This window comes from Gossypium arboreum, chromosome 1, assembly GCF_025698485.1.
Source record: "Gossypium arboreum isolate Shixiya-1 chromosome 1, ASM2569848v2, whole genome shotgun sequence".
NCBI lineage: Eukaryota > Viridiplantae > Streptophyta > Magnoliopsida > Malvales > Malvaceae > Gossypium > Gossypium arboreum.
Window position 1 is genome coordinate 109,066,305 of NC_069070.1, and position 9,564 is coordinate 109,075,868.

Here is a 9,564-nt window from a genome sequence, read left to right on the forward strand (position 1 = left end):
AGACTAAAAACATCTGACTCTAGGTTGATTAATCGAAATCTCTTTCTAATTAAAACCTCTATTGTCGCATTAACTCGATCTATGGATTCCCTTATTAGATTTGACTCTAATCCGACAGATTTATGTCGTCCTATCTCTAGGATTACATGCAACTCCGCTTAATTATGAATGATCTATTCTTAAATATGGACTTTTGCTCTATTGAATAAGCACATCAAGAACCTGAATTAATGTCCTGGAATATTAAAGCAAGGATTAAACCTGACAATTAAGAATAAGAACAAATATTTATCATATAAATCAAAGAGTAATAAGATTTGTCTTAGGTTTTATCTCCCTTAGGTATTTAGGGAGTTTAGTTCATAATAATAATCGAAAACATCTCAAAGTTTGGAAAACAAAAAAACATAAAGAAACCCAAAGAACTTCTAGGAAATTGGATGGAAATCTTCAGTCCTGATGTAGATCCTGGCTCTGAGGTGATTCCGATGGCTATTCTCGAGTATTTTCTGCCTCCAACTCTGTGTGTGTTTCCTCTAATCCTTTTCTAGGGTGTTTATATAGGCTTTAGAATGCTTCCAGACCTTCAAAAGTCGCCTTTTCTGAGTAGAACTAGACTTTGGCTCGATAGGGACACGGCCGTGTGCCATGCCTGTGTACAATTGCTCAAGCCGTGTGTAATTCTGAGTTGGTTTCTAGTTGACATGGCCATGACACACGGGCATGTGGTCTACCCATGTGCCTTACACAGGCGTGTGGTTTACTCGTGTAGAAGTGCCTAGGTCATGTGAAACACTGTTTTAAGCCCAATTCGTCCGTTTTTGGCCCGTTTCTCGCTCTTTTTGCTATCCTAAGCTCTCCTGAGTATAAAAACATGAAATTAAAGGATTAGGAGCATCAATTTCACTAAAACCAAGGAAAAATCATTCATAAATATGCCAAGCATGGGAAAAAAATATGTATAAATTACGATTTATCAGTTCCTTACGGTAAGTTAAAGTTTATGTTTAATACGAACTTACTAAGCAATGATTTACTCACGTCCATTGTGTTTGTTTTCTTGTAGATTATCAGAAGTTTGGTTGGTTGGAAGTTTAGGTCAGAGCTCACACTATCCGGTCAACGACTCGGAAGAAAAGTTGATCATTTTTGTTTAGCTTATAAGTGGCATGTACTAGGAGTTTTAAAGTTCACTTGTTCATAATCTTGTTATTTTATGTTTTGGTTATGTAATGTTGTGGAAGTGTTACTTATTTGGTACTTTTGGTATAACCTTGTTCAAGTATGCATAAGTGATTTGAATCATGCATTGTGAGTTTGGTTTCAAATATGGTAAGGTGCTATGGTATGAATGATAAGTACATGCTTATAATTGATGAATGTGAAATGGTTTAATATTTGAATTGTGGCACGAACGAAGGCATATTAGTTAGGCACTTAGGTTGAATGCCATATTATATACTTTGGCATGTTTTTGTGTGTTTGAATAGGTAAAAATGGATGGAAATGGTATGACTTGGACTCTAAGAGATTCTAGGTGAAATGAATTGATTTTGAAGACATTTTAGGTGCATACAGCCTGTGACACAATCTGCCTCACGGTCATATGCCATACGGTATTATGTCACACATGATCACCCCACATGACCATGTAACCTATTTGGATTTTGGTATAGATTTGTCCACATGATCACACTTTGTTACATGCCTTGGTGACACGGCCGTGTGACCCAAGTTCACACGATATCAGAGAGTTACATAACACGAACACAGTTTGTTACACGGTTTGGCCACACAGCCATATCTTGAGCCACATGGTCTAGGCTCTGTCACACGGCTAGCCACATGGCCATGTGACCCCTATTTTCAGTTTTTACCATATTTTTCTATTTTTTTTTAGATTAGTCCCTACTTATTTTTAAACTGATTTTAGGGTTTCATAAGCTCGATTTAAGTTTCATTTTTGAATGTATGTTATGAATAGTGAATGACTATTGATTTATGATTTTTAGATTAATCTCTGAATTCTTTTGATGTATAATTGAAACTATTAACTATCGTAATATCATATAACCCTAACCTAACGATGGAGATGAGGTAAGGGTATTACAGATTTTTTTTAGAATTAACTATATAGGGCCATTTTTATTTTGGCTACTCTAAATTTTTTTTTTCAAGTTGGTCATTGATATTAAAAAGATTAATGAAACAAATCATTCTACTATTAAACTCATCTATTTCGCATTTGACTTTTTTAATTGTTTCTTTCTTTAATCTTTCATTCTTTATTCATTTTTCCTTTCCATTCTCTCTCCTCTATTTTTCCTCATCTTCTTCATGCTTAACTTAACCCAAATCCGGGATATTCTTGGGTGAGCTTCTTAATATGAACTTCTCATGATCTTTCATAAAACACAAATTTTAATCGGTTATTCCTATAAGCTTCTAACAACTACTAAAACCATCAACTATTTACTCAAATTCCTAATGAAAAACACAATTTTTCTAACCAAATACTCAAAGTCCTATTGGAAATGTAACTTTGTAAAAATTCTTAAAATTTGTTGTTTAAAAATCATAAAATTATTTTACAATTTTTAATTAAATTTTTTTACATTTTTTAAGAATTTTTACAAAATTGGGTTTCCAATAAGACTTTCAGTATTTGGTTAGAAAATTGTGTTTTTCATTAGGAATTTGGGGAAATAATTTGGTTTTGGTAGTTGTTAGAGAATGTTGTTATTTATAAAATATATAGTTGATGGTTTTAGTAGTTGTTATTGGGAACACTAAACCTTGGAAGAACATAAATGGTATTAATCGCAAGTATAGTGACAACACAAGACCTTGGAAGAAGGAGCGACACTCTGGCCACTATCATGACCTTTCTGGAGTAGCTTGTGATGATTTTGGATTATGGAATTTTGATTTAGATGGAATTTCATGCCAGGAAACAACTAGAGGTAACTCTTGAAGCTACGCTAGTTGAGAAGGAATTCATAAAAGGTGAATATTGAAGAAACTAGTTTATTGCAAATCAAAGGATCAGCTGGCAGATATTTTTACTAAATTTTTCATGTTAGTCTATTTGTTAGCTTGTTAGTTGGAGCAGGAGTTGTTAGCTTGTTAGTAGGAGTAACAATTTGAGTTTTTGGTTGAGGTTGTTACTTGAGACTTGTATATAAGGGCTACTTTTTTAATGAATTACATCATCCCTTCATTCATATTTTTTCTATGCTTCAATTAGTTCTTTGCTAAACCAACAACCTACAACTTGGTGACTTATCATACGTTGTTGTTGTTTCTTCTCTAGAGGCTGCTAAAGAAATGATGAGAACACATGATATCAGTTTTACTAATAGACTCTTTCTCCTTGGTGCAGAAATCGTATTATACAATCTTTTAGATATTGCTTTTGCACTATATGAAAGTTGTTGGGAGCAACTTCAAAGAGTTTGCACATTAGAGCTACTCAATATGAAACGTGTCAATCATTTCGTTCAGTTAGAGAAGAGCAGGTGTCAAGTTTACTCAGATCCATCTTTTCTAAGACAGGAAAGGAAATCAACCTTGGAGAAATTTTTCACAACTTAATTTAATGACTACTTTCTTTGGAAGATGCAAGCAACACAAAGAATTCATTTCAATTCTGAAGAAATTTGTGGAAGCTATGTCTGGTTTTAATATTGTTGATCTATTTCCATCCATCAAATTTCTTCCAGAGATCGGTCAGCTGAGAGCTGAACTTGAGAGGTCTCACCATAATTTAGATGCAATACTTGAAAGCATCATTCAATAACATAGACATAGCAATGCGAATCTGAAGGACAGTGTGGATGTAACAGAGGATTTAGTTGATATTCTTCTGAATCTTCAAGATCATGGAGGACTTGAGTTTCCTTTAACAACTGACAACATTAAAGATGTTATCCTGGTTAGTGGTTTGATATGTCATATCTTGTGTGTTTATATATGGGTTTATATAATCCTATATATTTAACATGCTTAAACATCAAATTACTTCAAGACTCAAGTTGATATCTTTGGGAAGCATGATTTATTCAGTAGGACATTCTAATGGGTGGAACTGAAACATCTTCAACTTTAACAGAATGGGTAATGTCGAAAATGATGTAAAATCCTAGGATCTTTGGAAAAGCACAAGCTGAGGTGAGGGAACTCTATGATAAAACAGGGGATGTTAATGAGTCAAACCATCATGAACTGAAGTACTTCTTGAAGTTGGTTATGAAGGAAACTCTAAGATTACACCTTCCTCTACCTTTGCTAATTCCAAGAGAAAATAGTGAGAGATGTGAGATTAATGGAAGAGATTCCAACTAACGGAATGAAGCCGAGAGGTTCTATCCAGAGAGATTCATCAATGGTTCAGTTGACTATAAAGGGACTAACTTCGAGTTTATTCTATTCAGTGTTGGAAGGAGGATATGTCTTGGCATGTCATATGGTATGGCTATTGTCGAGCTTTCCCTTGCAAAATTACTATCCCATTTTGATTGGAAACTCCTTAATGGAATGAAAAATGAGAATCTAGACATGATTGAGGCTTTTGGTGCTTCTGTTAGATGAAAAAACGAGCTCCACATTATTCCTATTCCGTATCACTTAGGAATGACAATAGAGCAAGGCATGGTTAATGTTATTAAAACCATCCACTTTTCAAAAACAAAGCTGCTCTATTTGAGGCAAATCAGTACAAAATCCATTAAACAGTTCAGATTTTGCCATCCCTATAACCATTACCACCATATGTTAAATAGTTAGAATATATGTATTCCACATGTCATTGAGAAGATTGTGAAATCACATTCCAAATTGGAGTTGTTGCTTCTTTTTCTTATTTTTTTTAAATTTTTGTTTGAATAATGTTTCCTTTAATTTTTCCTTGAGGTAGAAGCATATTGAAAAGACAAGTGTGTTGTAATTCAGCTGACAGTGTACTACGTTGTTTAAATTGAACTATTATGTTATTTCTCTTCGATTAGGTTGACACTCAACATTATATATTTGGGTAAATAACGACAGTTGGGAGAGCCCTGAAACTTAGCATTTACGACTAGCCACCTCAAAATTCTAAATTTTGGGAAGTGATTTTTTTAGAATAAACTATATAGAACCATTTTTATTTTTACTCTAAATATTTTTTTTGTCAAGTTGATCATTAATGTTAAAAGAATTAACCAAACAAATCATTATACTAAAAACTCATCTATTTCACACTTAATCTTTTTTTAATTATTTCTTTCTTTATTCTTTCATTCTTTCTTTTTTTTCCTCTTTCCTCTATTTTTCTTCATCTTCTTCATGCTTAACTTAACCCAAAGTCGAGAAATTATTGGGTGAGCTTCTTTTTTGAAATACTCTATCGGATATTATTATTAGAACACCAAACACAATACAACCCCATAAAAGGCAAAAATCAAGCCCAATTATATGACCCAACTTAGCGAAAAAGCAAAAGATGTTCTAAAAGCCTCCAAATTGTAACAGTACAATTAATATTTGCACAACTCCTGAAAACATGAACATAAAAAGCTTCCAAATTTAATTATTTCTCTTTTCAAAGTTTCAAGAACTGTTCATCTGTTTCCTACATCTCTTCAGATCCCTCATCTCTCCAATTTGAATGACAGATTACTCACCCATCAGACCAGCAAGCTGGACAATCGTTCTCTCTTGACCTCCTCTTTTGCAAAAATAGGTACTCCTCCGCTCATATTCCATTATTCATTTTGTCTCAAACCCTCCATCGCAAGTAGATGAGCCACTCCATTTTTTGATCGTCCTGTATTTGAACTTGCATATTTGAAAACTCCTGCTAAGCCATTGATAGCCTTTTATGTAAGCATGGATTTTTGGTTTGTCATTATCCCTCCATTGTGCTATTTTGATGATAGACAAGGTATCACATTTTATCTCCATGGTAGTGAAACCTAAATTTAGTCCCATTTGAAGACCTTGAACATAAGCCAGGGGCCTCCACTGCAAAAGCCGAAGGTATGTTTTCATTGAAAACAATTCTAAAACCCAATACTCTTCCATTCACACCCCAAATCACTAGCCCTGAACAGGACATCTTATCTGTTGTTTTGTAAACTACATCGAAGTTGATTTTTGACAAAAGGTTTATCTGATGGCTTCCATCTCATATCCCCCGCACATTTAACAAGTAATACTGTGTCCAGAGCATCCAGTTCACTGATATACGCTTTAATAGAATGCGCAATTCCTAACCCAGTCTTTCGTTGTCTTTCATGTACCCATTTATTCTTATCTGTTTATATCACCCAAATCACGCAGACAAATAGACAACATTGACGAGGAATTATTTTCAAAGAACCAGGTAATCTAGTCCAGAAAACACAAAATTTTAATTGAGCTAAGCCTTGCACATTGTAATTGTTGCCAAATCTCCTTGATCGTAGCACAGCCCCTAAAAGCATGCTCTAATGTCTCCTCTTAATCTACACATTTAGGACAAACAGTTTCATTTGATAACTGCTAGTAATATATATTGCATAGAGTATGGATATAATTCTTTAAGCATTTCTAGAATGTAGTTTTCAATTTGGTGGGAAGTTGTAGGCCCCATAATTTTTTTTTGTAAAATTGTCTGTATGTTGTCTATTCAAGTAGATGGTTAGGGTCTATTGATTGTTGTACAAGCAATTTGTACGCACTACGATAGAATAGTCACCAAAGGCCTCTCATTTCCACACTTGAAAATTGTAATAGCTCGATTTAGACCCTAATCAGAATGGTGGTTTCGGGACCACGAATCCGAGCCAAAAAAATATTTTAAAATTATTTTCTGTGTTTATTTTGTGTGAATTTATATTTGTGAAATTTTCGTGAATTAACTTTGTCGTTTAGGTGTCCGATTAAATAAAAGGACTTAAATCGCGTAAATTGAAAATTTGGTAGTTTAATTTATAAAGGGCCAAATTGTTAGTGGCTTTTAAGGATGAGGGATTTATGTTGTAAATAACCTATAAAGATATTAGTGGGACGGTTAAAGACTTATAATATGTGGTTTTTAAAATTAAATTATTAAGGTTATAAAAGTAAGTTAATTATTAAGTATATATATGATATAATATTATAAAATAAACTATGTTTTTCATTTTCTCTTGCACTGAATATAAACAAAAAGAAAAAGAAAGAACACAAGACTAGGTTCGGCCATCTTCCAAGCAAAAATCAAGGTTCGTTCTTTGTCGGTTTTTGATAATTTCTACGTTTTTGAGATCGCTGCTTCGAGTACTACAAAACCCATGCTTGAATTTTTTATTTTGATGGATATTTTGATTTGTTCCATTGTTGATAACTTGTGATATTTGTTGTTTGATGATGAAAAATGAAAGATATGTTTTAGATTAACATATTTTGTATTGGAGTTTTTGATAATTTTGAGTAATTAGGACTTAATTACAAAAATAATAATTTGGGGAACTAAAATGTGAAATTAATGAATTATAAGGGCTTTTATGGACATGGTTAATATTAGGCCTAGCTTGGGTGTGGAGAAATTTGATGTATTTTGTGTTTTGTGCAATAGGGACTAAATTGTAAAAATTGTAAATGTCAGGGGTAAAATGGTAATTTATGCATTTATGTGTTTTTGGACTAAATTGAATGAAAATATGTTTGAATGAGCTTAATTTGAATATGTTTAGATCAAGAAACAAAGAAATCAAATTTGGATCGGGGAAAAACGAAAGTTGTCGACTAGCAGCCCCGTCCCATTTTACGACGTCCGAGGTAAGTTTATAAGCAAATAGACATGTTTATTGGTAACTTAATGTTATATTTACTTTCTGTTTTGAAATGTTAGAAACTAAATATATTATGGCTGAATGTGATTGAATGTGGCTATTACACTTCCGAGTTCGATTCGCCCGAGTTACGACGTCCGAAAGCCCCGTATGAACCTTAGGAATAGCTAGGATACATATGTCATGACATAGGATTCTGATATATGAGTGCGAGTAAGTCCATGGCATCAATTTGTGATTTCGATATGTGTTTACGAGTAAGAACCTGTCTGGGATAGTGGCATCGATATGTGGCTACATGTAAGACCACGTCTGGAACGTTGGCATTGTACGTTATATGTGTGACTTATCCGAGTGTCCTACCGAATTTCGAGTGGTTCATTGGGCAAAGGTAAACATAATTGGATGTGTTGGAAGAGCAAAAGGGGACAAGTATGATTTAGTTTATTGGTTATCGATGATAAGGTAAGTGTGTGACTTATTGATAAAATGTGCTATGGATGATATAAAGGATAAACTTCCTTGGTTCAAATATGTGTTTTCGGCCTTGAATGAATGGTGTATTTATTATGGAAATGATTTTTTAATTGCATTTATATGTGCCTATGAATATTCGGCTATGAAAGTAAATTATGTACATGATCATATAATCGGATCTTTGAGCTTATATAAATGTGTATAGTTGACTTGTGAATGAGTAGTAAATATACTATGAATAGCTCTTATGTATATACGTATGAGTGATAATGTATATATGCGGTTATATGGTTAACTTATGTAGTAAAATTTTATTAAATATAAGAGTTTTTCATTTTGTGTACGGGAACTAAGTGTAATAGGAATAGTCGGCTTTGGTGGTTAAATGATACTATGTTGGTTTGGACTATTTATACCTTCGGTTAAATGGAATTATAAAAGGAAATAATTATATATGCTTAAAAATACTGCATATGAATGTACCTATAAATGATTGGATTTAAATGTACAATGATAAAATATTCTGATTAGTTTTGCTAATTTTGTTAATATCATTGAGTTATTTATTCACTTTTAACTTACTAAGCTAAAATAGCTTATTGTGTGAATATTTGTTTCTATTTTATAGATTTTGGAAAATCAAGTTACAAGCTCGGGGATCATTTACGAAGCTCATCACACTATCCACTATTTTGGGTACTTTTATAAGTTGCATTAGAAATTATGGCATGTATAAGCTAAAGTATGTTTTGGAAATGTTAATTTGGGGGTTGTATATAAAGCCATGCGAAAATGGCTAAGCAATTATCCTTAAAAATTATCTATGTTAAGCTCAATCTTTGCCCACTCTACTTTATAATTATGTGACATGTTTGCATGAACTTGTGTTAGGTATTGCGTGTGCTGAAATATGGATATTGCCATGTTCCTATTCGGTTTATGCAAATGGGATTGAATGTTCACTAATTTTGATTGATGATAAGTAGTGTATAGATATTTTATAAACAATTGATGTGTTTAAAAGTTATATACTTTATGTTAAGTAAGGTTTCTATCATGGGTAAGACACATATATTTTATGTGTACCTTATTTTATTGGTTTGGTTTTGATATTTTGTATGGGATATATATATATATATATATATATATATATATATGAGAATGTCATTTAGATAAATTAATATGTTTGCATGCATATTATGTGTATGTATGAGGTTCCGTATGGGTTAAATCAACCTTAGTATTAGGTAGTTAAAAATTTAAGTTAGTTGGATATTATAAATGGATATAT

General features: G+C 32.7%; 1 long non-coding RNA gene and 1 pseudogene across 2 annotated transcripts; both read left to right on the top strand.

Moving 5' to 3' along the window:
- Nucleotides 1-2,761: 2,761 nt before the first annotated feature.
- Nucleotides 2,762-4,785, top strand: LOC128280726 (desmethyl-deoxy-podophyllotoxin synthase-like; annotated as a pseudogene).
- A 563-nt stretch (nt 4,786-5,348) lies between these two features.
- LOC128294170 (uncharacterized) lies at nt 5,349-9,152 on the top strand. 2 transcript variants are annotated; one of them, XR_008284448.1, is made up of 4 exons: nt 5,349-5,722; nt 6,322-6,364; nt 7,698-7,782; nt 8,902-9,152. It is a non-coding gene; the product is annotated as an uncharacterized LOC128294170 (long non-coding RNA). The 2 variants fall into 2 exon arrangements; XR_008284447.1 differs by lacking the exon at nt 6,322-6,364 and having other exon boundaries at nt 5,438-5,722.
- Nucleotides 9,153-9,564: the final 412 nt, after the last annotated feature.